This window comes from Carassius auratus, unplaced genomic scaffold (genome assembly GCF_003368295.1).
Source record: "Carassius auratus strain Wakin unplaced genomic scaffold, ASM336829v1 scaf_tig00215410, whole genome shotgun sequence".
NCBI classification, from domain to species: Eukaryota; Metazoa; Chordata; class Actinopteri; order Cypriniformes; family Cyprinidae; genus Carassius; species Carassius auratus.
In genome coordinates, this window is record NW_020528076.1 from 467790 (window position 1) to 482743 (window position 14954).

Below are 14954 nucleotides of genomic sequence, written 5' to 3' on the forward strand. Positions count from 1 at the left end.
CATTACATTAAAATCTTTAATTTCTAGGCAACTCTCCGGATCTCAATCCCATAGAGAACCTGTGGTCAGTCCTCAAAAGGTGAGTGCACAAGCAGAAGCCCTCAAACTGTGATTGACTCCGAGAACTAATAAGGCAAGAATGGATCACCATCATTCAGGATTTGGCCCAGAAGCTAATATCCAGCAGGCCAGAGCGAATTTCTGGATTGATCATGGTGTGCAAACTCATCAGCACCCTCGCACACTTAAAGAATGAAAGAAAATCAGTATATGGTACCAACCAATCAACTAAGAGCGAGTCATGGATCTTTCAAGAAAGAAGTTTGATTTATGTCACAGCGTCAAACTGATGTAGTCTGTAACTGCAAGTAAGTTACAAAAGCTACAAATCTCAAAGCTCAGTCTTTTTTTAGAACTGTCCTTTCTCCATTCTTTGAGGGGGAAACTTCATCCTCTTCATTACTCTTTCTGTCTGTCATCAGTTCCATGCCTGCATGTGCGTCTTATACAGTCGTTGTGTTCCTCTCTCTCCATCAGACAGTGACATGAACCCTGGCTCCATGGCAAACCTTACTCATTCCAGCGGTGTTTGTGGCCTGCATGTTTGTTTTGGTATTTAACACACATTTCCGCCGCTCCCTTTCGGAGTGGACCGCATCAAGGCAAAGCTCCAAGATCTTAGGGTATATCCTGTCCAGTTCTGATAGGTTTAAGAGTTTAATGATATGATAAATGATCACTTATGGAATTCTTACTTCAGGATTCTTCACATTTAATTTAGGTGGACTGTCACGTTCTGTCATGTTGCAAACTTACGTTTTCATACAGAGCCTGGAGCACCTCCAGATCCACCACAGTGCAATCCATGTTCATGATGGCTGTCAGAGAGAGAAAGAGAGAAGTAGAATCCACCGCTGACTGACCGATCAGATCTATTGAAATGATTTCTCAGGTGAAGTCCCTGACTACCCTCCGCTGATAAATCTATAAGGAGTACCACTTTTCAATTCTCTGGGAATTCAAATAATTTATTCTCCAAAGAACAAAAATGGCAAAACACATTTTTTTTAAGTAATACCAAATAAAAGAAATTTAAACTTTCATAAATTCATAATAAAATATCACAGTATGTCCATAAATCAAACAAGTTTATATATTAATATACATATATTATATGTTACATACATATATATTAAATAATATCTTAATCTACTTTAGAATATATTATTTATTTTATATATTTATTTTAATTTAATACAAAATATATTTTGTAAAAGTAGTTCATACTTTTATTCAGCAAGGATGAATAACATTTATGAAAAGTGACGGTGAAGAGACATTTTTAAACAAAAAGATTTTCTATCTCAAATAAATGCTGTTCAAGTTTTCTATTCATCAAAGAGTCTTGAAAATATGTGTCATGGTTTCCACAAAAATATTAAACAGTCCAGTGTGCATAAGAGGCTAAAAAAAAATTAATAAAATAAAAAAAAATCTTACAAAATAATACTATTTAAAATGAATTGGCTCAATATTCCCAATATAAACTAACTCTGGGCATGGTTGATGATATAATCTAACAATCAAAACATGTTTACTCAGCACCAAACATTTATTTTCCAGATTTTTTTTTACATAATAAAAACATTTGAATCTCTAGCAGGGCTTTTATTGAGCTGGCTAGACTGAACACTTTTTCTGTGCTAAATACAGCTATTATGGGATAACTTTTGTGTGTTCAGTCATTTGGGCAATTGAGAAATTGATCACTGGCACATTCTAGAAACCACACAAGAAAGAATAACAAAAACATCCATATATGGCCAATGCACGGACGAAGAAAGTGGAGACAGACGCAGACAGAAGCATTACCCCTGTTTTGCGAGAGAGATAACAAAGAGAGTATCTGCAGCCTTAAAAGAGATGGGGAGAGGACACACGACAGTGTAAGAGAGAGAACAAGAAAGAGAATGAAAAAAGTATGCACAATCTATGAGTGGGTAATATAACCTGTCATCAACCTGCCAAAAGTATCCCACCAGATCTACACCCCAATCACTACATACACAAACAACAACAGTGTAATCCCTACACCCCTACAACAAAGTCTCCAAACAAAGAATTTGTCACATTGATGTCTGGGGTTGTGGTCTGTGTTTCAACAAAACACTGATGCAGTAGTTTGGTGTGGTGGGCTTGCTTTAATCTGAGGGAGAGACTGATTCGAAAGCTTCTAAAGTCTTTAGTTTCGACTTTGTATGTAGCTCACAGTGTGCTAAAATTAGATTTGTTTAGCATTTGCAACTAATAATGAATAGAAACTTTAATAAATAATAACAATAGTACTAATTTATATTAAATAAACATTTGTTTTTTAAAGATGTGTTTAGCATTTATTTGTCAATATTAAAACAAATTTTTAATAGTAATTTCAAATATTAATTTGAATCAATAATATAATATAATATAATATAATATAATATAATATAATATAATATAATATAATATAATATGCACTGCAAAATAATAAACACTGAATAAATTGTCAAGAAGGGTCCAAAAATTATAATAATATATCATATATACCATACATCATACATATCATATATCATACGTATCATATATCATCCAGTAATAATAATAATAATCTAGGCCTGTTCAGAGATCTTTTATTTTGTTATAGACAGAAAGGCTTAGTTGAAATTACAATAGGAGTGTCTGAGTAGAAATTCTCACATTTATGAAACAATAAACACAATTATATGTTTTACCACCCGATGACTATAATCACCTGAAATTCGCTCACAGGTGTTATTGTTATATATCTCATAATTTAGCTGATGCTTTTATCCAAATAACACCTATTACAGGAGGAATCTCCCTGGAGCCACCTCGGGATAAGTGTCTTGGTTAAGTGAACAATGGTAGCTTATGGATCGGGTTCAAACTCTTCTATGCTACATTTCTGTAACTGCTCTTGTTACATATTTCAGAGGCCAAACTATTTTCTCCAAGCAGTTTCATAGTTCCTAGCAGGTTTACAATGTCCAGTTCGTGCCAAGCTTTCATAATTACTATCTTCCAAACGTACACAACCAGACAAAGAAAATATACAACGAATGCTACCATGTTTGTAATTCATCAGCGGCACGGACACACACCACCTTCTCTCTCTAAACACCGCTAACTATAAAATGGTACAATGTTTAGCAAACAAAGAGAAGAGGAGGAAGGATTTTATATTAAAACATGATTGTCCACATGTGTTTTCTGGTTGCTTGCTTTGTGACCGCTGCAATGATTCAGAATGTTTCCACAAAACAATGTCCTGTGACAGTGCAGAAGACCCAAACAGGCGACATTGCAGAACAACCGAGTGTGAGTCACTGAAGAAACAAAACAAACAAATTGTCCGGAGGGGGTCGGCGTTGATCATTGCCAACGCCAAGCTGACTTGTGAAACTTAGAGACTGTTATGGGTAGAAATCAAAGGCTTGTCACCAAGTGTGTTTATGTGCTCTAGTCAATCATGCAGGAGTGATTTTCAGGCTCAAAAATGAGATCTTATGAAAACCAGCTGAGGGAAACAAAAAAAGCTGACACAAAGGCAGCGATTCAGAGAAAATCCACCAAGGAATTGCACCAGATTTAGGTTCCTTAATGATCCTAAGAAGAGTTTTATAATTTTGTCTGATGGCTGATAATTGTATAATGAAAGGAAAGAGAGACAAACGGGCAACATCTTCTCTGCTGACATTAATAAATGCCTAATAACTTTGCATGGACCTTTAAACTCTGCAATTAAACCAACTCACAAAATTCTTTCCTAGTTCCTAGCTCTAAGGGCCTGATCCAGGTCAGTGTGGTGAAGCGTGATGTTGAGGAATGTATTGATTCTGGGTAAACAGTACTGTCAGAATAACTGTTTGTTTCTATTCGGTGGTTTACTCTGGCCAAACATACTGGCCTCTGCAATGGGCAGAATTGCAGCGAGACCCAATGACACTCAACCAGTGCTGAATTGTGGGTACTGAGCTGCATAATAGATGGGGACTGTGCCCATAAATTCTCAAAGAGCCAGTAAAAATGTCTTCAAATGCTGCCAGTTTAAAGACTAACTGAGGATGTGTGTGCATGTGTGAGTGTGTATAATATTAGGTATCCGTTCACATAATGTGATGTGGTTTTTAAAACTGCATCCAGCCTTGCTGATTCATTAAAACGAAGAAAGAAAAATAGAATTTAACAAAGGATTGTTGTTACAGTGGATTAGACTGGAGGGAAATTATGCATGAAAGAAAACAAAATACAGCTTGTCTGACGCCTGTTAACCATTGAATGACTAAAAAGTACACAGTGCTAAAAACACACTGCTGAAGTATACATTTTAAATACATCCTGATAGTAAAATTGCAAGAAAAAAAAACCCAAAACTTTTTCTTCTCAGATATCAAAATGAATAAAACAACATGCCAGTGTTCCAAAACAAAATGAATCATAACAGTAAAAGATTTGAATGACTCCCTAATAAAGTGATTCACTCATCTACTCTGTAATTTGTTAACACCTACAGGTTCATGAATGTTACCTGTACAATTGTAATATAATATAATATAATATAATATACAATCAACAGTTCTGGATAGATCTGGGTGTTGAGAGACAGGTCTAACATTCCCAAACTTGTGATGAAAAGAAATTATATTATTTCCTTTATACACGTTTTAAGGGGATGAACGAGCAGATGAAGTGATGACAACAAATAAGAGTGATAGAGAGAGAGAGACAAATTCGAGACAAATGAGGAAATATCTTCAGCAGAGAAACAGGACATTGAGTGTTTTTGGCAAAAACAGATTAAAACAGTAACTATAGTAAAAGAATAGATCACAACGAGAAAGATGGTGCGGCTCTAATCATCACATCCATTAAGATCTACAGTATCAACCCACTCTTGAACCCTAAAACGCATCCAACATCTCTCTCTCCAGCTTTCAAACACAATCAGTAACTGTATAAACAGCACCGAACAATGAGTCTTAATTGGCTGTGACATCATATTTCCTCCTTTAGAGGGGTTACATGCTGACAGGAGCCTGAGCAGAATCTCCCAGAGGAGTAGTGGGTCTCATAGGTATAGCCATGAACACAAACTATCAAGACTCCAATTCATAATAATAATAATAAATCATAATAATAATGATAATTCGATTAAAACCTCACCATTCTGAAAATCTTTCATACTGTATCTAAATGAAGACTGGACATCAGAATCCGTACCACCTAAAAATATTTGTTACTCAGCAGCTTGACAACCTGAGAGAGAGAGAGAGAGAGAGAGAGAGAGAGAGAGAGAGAGAGAGAGGAGCTTTATTTTATTACTGTTATAATACAGCAGCCACTTTATACTATAAAAAAGATTCCACAATTATTTAAACACAAAAGTTTACCCTGAATATTATTGCTGGTGACAAAAATACATAAACACAGCATTTCATCTGGCTACCCTCATAAATCTAATAGCATGCAGAGGTACTTTGGCCTAATAAGGAAGCCAAAAATAAAGCCAAAGTATGAGTATTTATGACTGTTTCCTCATATGGTATTATGGAGAGGTCTTCGTCTCCCATTCTTTCATACATAGCATTCACATATATCAAAATAACTTCACTTTCTCCAGTTTCTGGCTCTGCCAAAGAGCATCACAGTAATTATACAAATGACAGACCTGTCTAGTCAAATTAAACCGAGTTAGATTTTGACAATTTCAGAAGGCCCCTTCAAATAAGTCTGAGTTTTGTGTGGATGCATGGGATACCTCATATAATCCGTCTTTTCATACTGCAAACATATAAACACTTTATTTTTGCCTTTTTTTAATAAAAAATCTTAAATCAAAATACAAGATATTAGGTCTGTCCATTAACAAATACACATCAAGTGCCATCGCAAACGTATCCTCTTTCATGACCGCCTGTTAACAACATGCTAATTCTGACTGTTGGAAAGAATTTGGAGCCATGGAAACCTTCTAAGACAGGGCCACACTTGAAAGCGTGTGATGGCGGCATAGTGCGATCATCAGAAAGCCGCTGGCTCTCATTATCTCCACGGGGCTCACGCCACTAAATGCAGCGCAAATACAGGGGCTGAGCTACGTTAATGATGAGGGAAACACACTCATGCCTGTGATGAGCTGGATCTCAAACCAGACGCTTACCGACCAATGGGAATTGATTCCATACTTTAGCACCATTTTGGTGGGAAGCGTGGATGTCGCTGTATGAGGGAGGATGGCAGTGGTTATACAGTAACTACCAGCTAAAGGAGCAGATAACTACTGACAAAGCAATGGGCCATAAAACTTATATAATTCATAAAGTTAATGATTATGTGGGTTCAAATGGAGCTTCAAGCAGTTGTTTTTAATTTATACACCTATTGTATGTGAATTATAAGGGCATTTGATTACATTAGCACTTTCATTTTGACTGATGTGTGCAAACTGTAAGCCTAAAGCAACTGTTCTGTGAATAATGCTGAATAGATTATCTAATGCACACCCACCCACTCTCTCTTTCTCTTACACACACAAATAAAGTGTGGCACGACCACACTAGGCTGACTGGAGTCGCTGGGTTGGCTGGCGGTTTTAGGGTTGTGGGTTTTAACTCAATACAGACCCCCCCCCCCCCCATTCCTCAGATCTTACAGACCAGAGAGAGAAAGAGAAAGAGAGAGCAAACAGAAAACTTTCAAAAGTCTTACAATTTCTCAATATTTACATGGTAGAACATCCAGCATGTTATTTATCCTATTTGTAGACAATACTGCTGTGTATTTACAAAACGTGTTCATATTAAAACCTTTTAATCCTGTGAAATTTCAACAGCCATTACTCCAGTCTTCAGTGTCGCATACATAACAGTATGTCACATAACAAACAGTTACACTGCTAAATATATCCGTTTTTTTAAATATATTAAATTTCTGTACTAAGTACATCCTCCATTGAAAACACACCATCTTTACATAATTCATAGTTGAAGAACACAGCTGCAGGACAATTAAATTTGTGTGATGCAGTTTGTAATGTGCTTGTTGTGTAGCTTGCTATCAGAAATCTGCATGACTCCAGACGAAGGAACCACAAATTTCTCACCAGTGACTAATTTTCACACCACGACCAGAGAGGAAGAGAGAGAGAGCGAGATTAGCTTCAGATGTAGATGCTTAGGTTGTTTCTGATGGTAAACCGTCTTATCAAAGAGTTTCATAGTCACAGTTTGGTTAAGGGAACATTAAATAAAGCATATAACATTTATTGAATGTCTGTAAGGCTCTGATTCACAAGCTGTGCGTGTGAAATCAGTGTTAATGGTTTTGTGTGTGGTGAGGCGGGAGCCTGGGCAGAGCTATCTTAAGGGGAAGACAACTGGGTGAATTTGTCCAGGGAGCTGAAACAAGGGGGGCCTTGTCCCACCCAAAAATTGCCCTGGGCCCCATGCTTTTAATCAATGACAGTGTAGAAAAGTCCTCTTACCTGTTTGGCCTTCAATTTCATTATGGTATCTGAGATAGTTTTTTTTTTCTTGACTGTACTTTTGGCAAACAGCTCCACAAATTCGTCAAAGTCTGCTGATGGCGCTTGAAACTTTTCCTACACCAGGGCACTTTTGGCATCCCTATGAGCCAGGGAAATAAAAATATCAGTTTGCCTTATCATATGTGTGATCATAATCAGGCCTTGGATGAATTTAAGGTGAAACACAAGCATTCAATATGCACATTGCAAAAACATGCAGCATTCAATCAACGAGGCATGTGATTACTTTTTGGCATGTAGCTGAATCCGTGTCCAGTAGAGTGGTTTCATGGGCCACGGAGTCCTGAGTCATGCCAGGCAGCACCAATTCCATGAAGGGTGGATGGGGAGCCAAAGGTGGTGGGGGCCCAAAACCAGGTGGAGGAGGCGGCGGTGGGGGTCCACAGCCAGGAGGTGAAGGAAGGGAGGTGGAGTTCCACAGCCAGGAATTGGAGGTGGAGGGGGTGGAGCCACTTCCCACTGGTGAAGTGGTGGTGTCACTTAATTTGGGAGTCTGTGATTGGTCTGATAAAGGTACTGGAAATTTAAAAGCTTCCTTGACAGACAAGGTCTGAATGGCTTTCATGTAGAGCAAAACTCATTGTTCGTTTAGTTTAGTCTGTTTTTGAAGGTTTGATTAAAACCATCAACTTCTAGATCTCTCTTTCCAAGCTTTGTGCCATCCAAAACATTATTGTCTTTTTCCATATCTGATATTTTCACAAGTAATTCTTCAGTTGTTTGCTCTAGCTCCTGAATTGAAGCGGAAGTCCCTTCAGATTGCTCTGTGGATCCATCCAGTGGAGAGCAAGATAAAGAAAAGAGAGACTTCACATCTTTAAAAAGAAACACCAGCAGGGAATGAAAAACACAGACACCTGCTGTCACATGTGATCATACTAGAATGAGTTAGTGCCTTGTTTTAACCGATGTTAGTTTCTCCTTCGAGACCCAGTTTTCTGAGGAATGGTATGAGTGAGTGTATGTTTGTGAGTAAGGGGCCGTGTTTCTTAATAACACAGATCACATGCATGGTGATGAACACACATAACATACAGAAACAAACAACATACAGAAACAAACTTCATCATGCACACATACAATCTGGCAGTGAGGGTCAAGGAAGTCCAACAAGTCTAGACTCCAGAAATAGTCTCTGGGAATGAATTACACAGCATCAAACAGCTTCAAAGAGCTTGTGTGGGTCTGTGTGAAGGGTTGGGGGGTTATGGAGAACATATCGCACACATGCAGTCTGGTTACATGTTGGGCCCTGTCAAACTGACATGGGTTTGGGGGGATGCTTTCATTCACAAAACCCTCTTCCACAGCCAGTGAGATTTGGAAATTTTGGCTCCAGACCTCCAGGCCTCAGGAATTCGTAGTCATTAGTAGCCAGAGAAGTTCCTTCATGCGATTTGATATGGTCAAATGTGTACCAAGTATTAATGTTAAGTATTCTGCAAAAAACAAAACAAAAAAAAAAAAATCTCAAGACCTAGAGGGCAGTAAAGCCAGTTCCATTTGCAAAAGAATCTGCATTCCGAATCATTAAAGAACATTCCTACTAGAAACATGAGGAATAAGCTGTAATATAAGGTGTTGCATGTGTGCTTTGAACATTGGAATGCAAGCAGCCATATATCATCTCAAAATTTAAACATGGTGGATCTTAAAATGCAATGGCAGCGCCTGTTGGACAGATGTTTAAATCAGTATAAGATGCTGTTAGGATGCTGTTTACAGAGGGTTTCATAGCAACGCTAAAGAGATGTATGGCTTGTGAGGTGGTAAAATACTTTCTAAGCATTGTAAGGGTGTTGAACCTGATGTAGAATGATTTAAAACTAGCTAAGTGTTTACATTCACTAATATACACATTCATGGACGATAGAGAAAAGCAAATGCATGTTTGATTACACACAGGTCTTTTAAAACTACTCTGGTACAGCAATGAAATCATATGGTAGTACCATGGTACTTAACATGGGTAGTGGATCATCATTACAATATTCATACACTAATGTTTTTACATTATACTCCATGGTACTTCAAATAATAACATGCTTTTATCATATTACAAGTCCAAAAAATATCATAGTACCTTAAAAATATCCAAAGTTTTGTAAATTATTTGTTTTATAACATTTAGTCACTTTTTTGTTACCCTTCTAAAAAAGTACAGAGGTGGTGACATGGCACATTTATGTTATTGGCTTAGATTGTAATACCGAGGTATTTTGATATACTATTCTTATACACTATACTTTTTACATGGCACTCCAAGATACTTTTATCAAATAGCGTGATTTTATCATATTACACTTCCGAAAACAAAATAGTAACATGGTACATTGTTCAAAAATATAATACCATCAAAATGTCTAAATCATGGTACTAGCATGGGAAGTTTTGGAACTTATTGTTACATAAAAGGTAGGGTGTTGCCATGGTGATAATACAGCATTAGATAGTAAAACTAGGGTACTTTGAATTCAACCATGCTGACATTGATGTACCATGGCATTTACATACTTCAGGATCGCTCCAAGATGTTTAGTAAGTAGGATGATACTAACTTTGGACATGGTAACACCATGTTATTCTAAATGTGATATAGCAGTTCCGAAAACCATGCGTTTCTGATTAGACAGCAAGAAAAATTTACAATTCTGTGGCAGCGCTATGTGAAGGGCGACCTCTGCTGGCAGACTGAAAGAACAACACCACCACTGACCAAGAAAACATGGCATTTGTCTTCCAGCCACTGCCAGCATGTTCACACATACACATTGAAAGGCTGTTCCAGAGGCTGTCCATTGACATTGCATGCAGTGAACCTGATATTTAGTCAAGACGTGCTGCAATGATGCACTGCATGACTGTACAACATTTAAAGGTAAACCTTATAAGCTGGATATAAAAAAAAAAAAAATGTCTTTACAGTGTGTGTTGTACAGTATTTACATAAACTGTGTTTTTGGCTCAACCTGTCAATCATCAGTCTGCCCCATTCAAAACACCAACTCATGCCCTGACACACAAACATGGTTACCTTCTAATAAACAAGCATTTATTACATCATTACAAAACAGATCAGAAAATACTGAAATGGGTTCCATTATTTGGAACAGGAGAAATGAAAACATATGCAGTTAATTGGTTAACAGATGTTTGGGAGCTGGGGCACGACCCAAACAATCACCAGACTTCCCGAAACCTCCATAAATATCGGGCCACCTCATACCATACTGCTAGTCTTATTCTCTCGAACCAACCCTTCCCTCCCTCTCTCATCCATTTAGCCAACCTTATCCCACATTATATTTCTACCAGGTTGTATCGAGGGGTCCTATTTGTCTGGCCTTAATATATGCTAGAGATGGAACCACCACCCTGAGTCTCCCTGAGCCATCAATTCTAGATGCCCTGATCAACCTGACCATCATCCCATTCCCTTGACCCCATTATCCCATTCCTTCGACCCCTTCTTCCTCTTTCTACTCTTCCCCAGCTCCCTGTTCAACTACCGTGCCATAGCTTGTTTGTGACATGGTCCTAGCTAGTGAATATAACATTATAACCAGAGAGGATACATCTGCATTTCAATGTGTTTTATGTTTCATAACAGAAAGTTCAAGATCCCATGACTGGTGTCATCTCATGCAAATTTCAGCATTCAGCATGTTATCTGGAGTCTTAAGGGTTACTTGACTTCCAAAGCCAATGGCTACCAGCAATTGTTTGGTTACCAGCGTTCTTTAAAATGTCTTCTTTCATGTATAACAGAAGAAAGAAATTAGTTCAGAACAAAATAAGGATGAGTAAATGATGACACAATGATCATTTTTGGGTGAACTATCCTTATATAAGATAATTTAGTGTCCAAAACTAACATTTCTTATGTTCTGATGCTTAAATAGAAAATTATGATTTTTTTTTTAAATTGTGCATGATAAAATATGAAAGAGTGTCCTTATAAAACAAGAGACAAAAATTGGATGGTCATGCAAATGGGTTTATCCAACCACTTCCTGTGGGTGGTTCCCTGATACAGTCACTGAATGACAGCAGAATCCCCAAAGCAAGAATACGGCAACACAATCTCTCAACATCTTGTGCAGCACTATCATCTTCAGAACAACCCCACTGTACAAAGCATCTCTCAAACAGAGAGTGATCTGTAAGAGAGTGAAATTAACAATATTCATATTTAAAGCAATATAGAATGTGATTTGTATGTGACTGCTAATGTCTTCTGTGTTACCATATGTATTAAATAATTTTTTTGTCACTGACCCTGACTGAGTGATGCTTCGATCCAGAAAACAAATGAAGTGGAAATTGTGGAACTTGTGGAACTTTTGTCTTCATAATTCATTTCACATTCTGAAGTAGAGGCTTTTCATCTGGTAAACTGTTGTGCATGTATGTGCACATTTCTAAAAGGAAAATCTCTCCACCTCAAGCATGAACTACTCTTCAACAACTTCGTTCTCATTTATCAACTGGACACAAATTCAATAGCTCATCTTTGAGCCTTCCATCAAGGCCTAGTAAACAGGCTGATTTCTGTTTAACATCAATAATGATAATAATGAAATAATAATAATAAGCTCTCTTTCTACAAAACATGACTCATTTCACTGTTACATACTCTGTCATGTACTGTCTGAATTTGGGTGTAAAATGACTGATAAATAGATTGATGCTTGCTCAGCTCTTAGCTCTCTCAGATTTTTGTCACTTGACCTATGTTTTCAGGAATAACACGTTGTTGAATTTGATCAAGTTTTAAGATTCAAATCTTTAAGGTTTAAGTAAATGGGTGCACTAAATAAAAACAGCATGTAAATAGCCTGATGTGTTTATACAGGAAGTTGTTTGTAATATACAGTGACTTTAGTGTTAATCAAAAACCAAAAAACAACTATTCTTTTGGTTTAATATGCAGAGCACAAACGAGTTTCCAAGACATTTAACCTTGGTTGCTTTGTATACACATTCAGACATGGATACAAGCTTTGTGTCTACCAAATTAAAAATAGCCCCCTAATAGTGTCCATAATGCGTTTATTTTTTATTTACAGTCACTAAGAATAAACCACTTAAAAAAGTGTGTGTACTTTTATATAAGTGTGTGTTTGAGTGACTTCCTGTGGCACCCTGACTCAATGAGCAGGAAACCAGAGCTTTATAGCCAGTAGCTAACTTGTGTCTGTGTATGTTTCTTTGTGTGTATGTGTGTATTATGCATATCTGAGAGCCAGATTTCATGTTTTTTGACTGCTCATTGAACCTTGAGGGGAGTGAACCAGAATAAAGAACAATAAAAGGAGAAAAGGGATTTATGTCACATCTTGGCAACCAACTCCTATGACATGGAATTACACATCTTAAACTTTCCTGGAATCAGTCTTTTGAAAATACAAACTTCTGTGATTTTTTGCCAAGATGTGTTCCAGCATCTTTTTATTGGTCTGGACACCAGTTCTCTATGACTGTGAGTGTGAACATTGATTTTTATCAATCAAAACACACACACACACAGACAACACTTGAAAACACACTTGGAAAGGTGGATGGAGTTTGCCTGGATTTTAGGGTCTGGAATTCATGATCAATAAGATCTCCAAACCATTCATCATGGCAACCCACTGGACCTTCAATGCTATAGGACTGTGCCCTCCAGCTTCCTGCTCTCTAGGGGGCATCTGTGGCCTAATGGTTAGAGAGTTGGACTTGTAACCCGAAAGTCGCAGGTTTGAGTCTCGGTGCTGGCAGAAGTTGTAGGTGGGGGAGTGAATGACAAGCGCTTTATTCCACCCTCAATACCCATGGCTGAAGTGCCCTCGAGCAAGGCACAGTTGCTCCCTGGGCGCTGGATATATAGCTGCCCACTGCTCTGGGTGTGTGTTTGTGGTGTGTTCTCTTCCTCACTGCTGTGTGTGTGCACCTGGATGGGTTAAATGCAGAGCACCCATTCCAAATATGGGTTAGAAAGTACTTTCACTTTCTATGACCCCCTGACCCGAGTCTTACTCTAAGCTGACCCTATGAAGAAACACAGGGCTTGGGGAAGGAGTGGTTAATGGAGATATTATGGGCGAAGTGAGCTGTCTAGTTGTTTTGATGTAAGAAGTGTGTATTGTTGGATAAAGTTTAAGCCCAAGGTTTGCACTGGAAGCTCGAGGTGGTTGTGACCCCGAGCTTTGAGTACTGTGCAATGGATGCGGCACTGCTTTTCCTTCTCTGTTGGTTGGAATACTCTCGGTGTATTCCATTCTCGGGGGCTGAGTGGTAGCTGTAGAGGTCTCTATCTGACCCTGATCCCTCAGTCCCTCTCTCAGCATTGTCTTCTGTCATATCCAGGGATGACTGCCTGCTTTCGGCCATGTATTGCTTACTGTCAGGCTTGAGAACCCTCCAGATAGTCACCCAATATTCCACCATTGCTGCTGCCACAAGCATACATACTCTTAATCCTAATCCCACTGTCCAGTACATCCTCTTTGGACAAGCCTTTCTTGGGGAGGACCTTTTTTATGTTATGGATGTTGCACAATACAGAACCTTTGGAACCCTCTGATTTGGATTTCTTTTTGCCCGAGTCACCTGACAATAAACTTTTTTTAATCTTCTTGAGATGTTCATGGTCTCAGTCTTTAGTGCTCATCCTATTGCCAGCATCTTCCACTCCTGTCGTAACAGTGGGCTTCTTCTTCTTGGCCTCCTGGTTTCCCATATTTTTCAGAAGACGAACGCCTTAAGCGATCAAGCCATGCTGGGAATGTGTGTGATACGGCTGACTTTCTCATTCTCTGTGCTGCTCTCTCTTCTCTCCTCTTCTCTTTTCCTCCTTTCTCTCTCTCTCTCTCTCTCTTCACTGGTGACAGCAGCTGCTGTGATGATGCAGGCTCCTCTTCCTCCATTCGTTCACTCTCTTTCTTAAAGGAGAGGAGTGGAAACTCGCAGGACAGGTAACTGTATCTCTATCGTCTGAATGGTTCGGATCTTGATTCTTGCTATACTGACCTGAGAGGAGGACCTAATATATGATTGACCTAGTCTAGAAGGTTGTTGCTAATCTGAATTGATCTCCCCTGGATCAAGAATAAACAGGAGACCTGTTTAACAAGACAGAAATGAATACAGAGAGAAGTACGAAAAGAAAACACATACTTGCCTGGATGAAGTCTCATCTGAGAGAACAAGAACGTGTTTGTGACAATTGCTCTTCCTCGATCACATGAATACTGTCATCACATGGCTTCTCTTCCTGTTACATGCCACCAATAGAAAGTGATTCATATTCTTTCATAAGACTTGACTTAAAATAAACCAACAAACAAGTTTCCACAAACGTGTA

General features: G+C 38.3%; 1 pseudogene; it reads right to left on the bottom strand.

The window, feature by feature from the left end:
• Positions 1 to 13464: 13464 nt before the first annotated feature.
• LOC113094555 (uncharacterized) lies at positions 13465 to 14580 on the bottom strand (annotated as a pseudogene).
• Between the last annotated feature and the right edge of the window lie 374 nt (positions 14581 to 14954).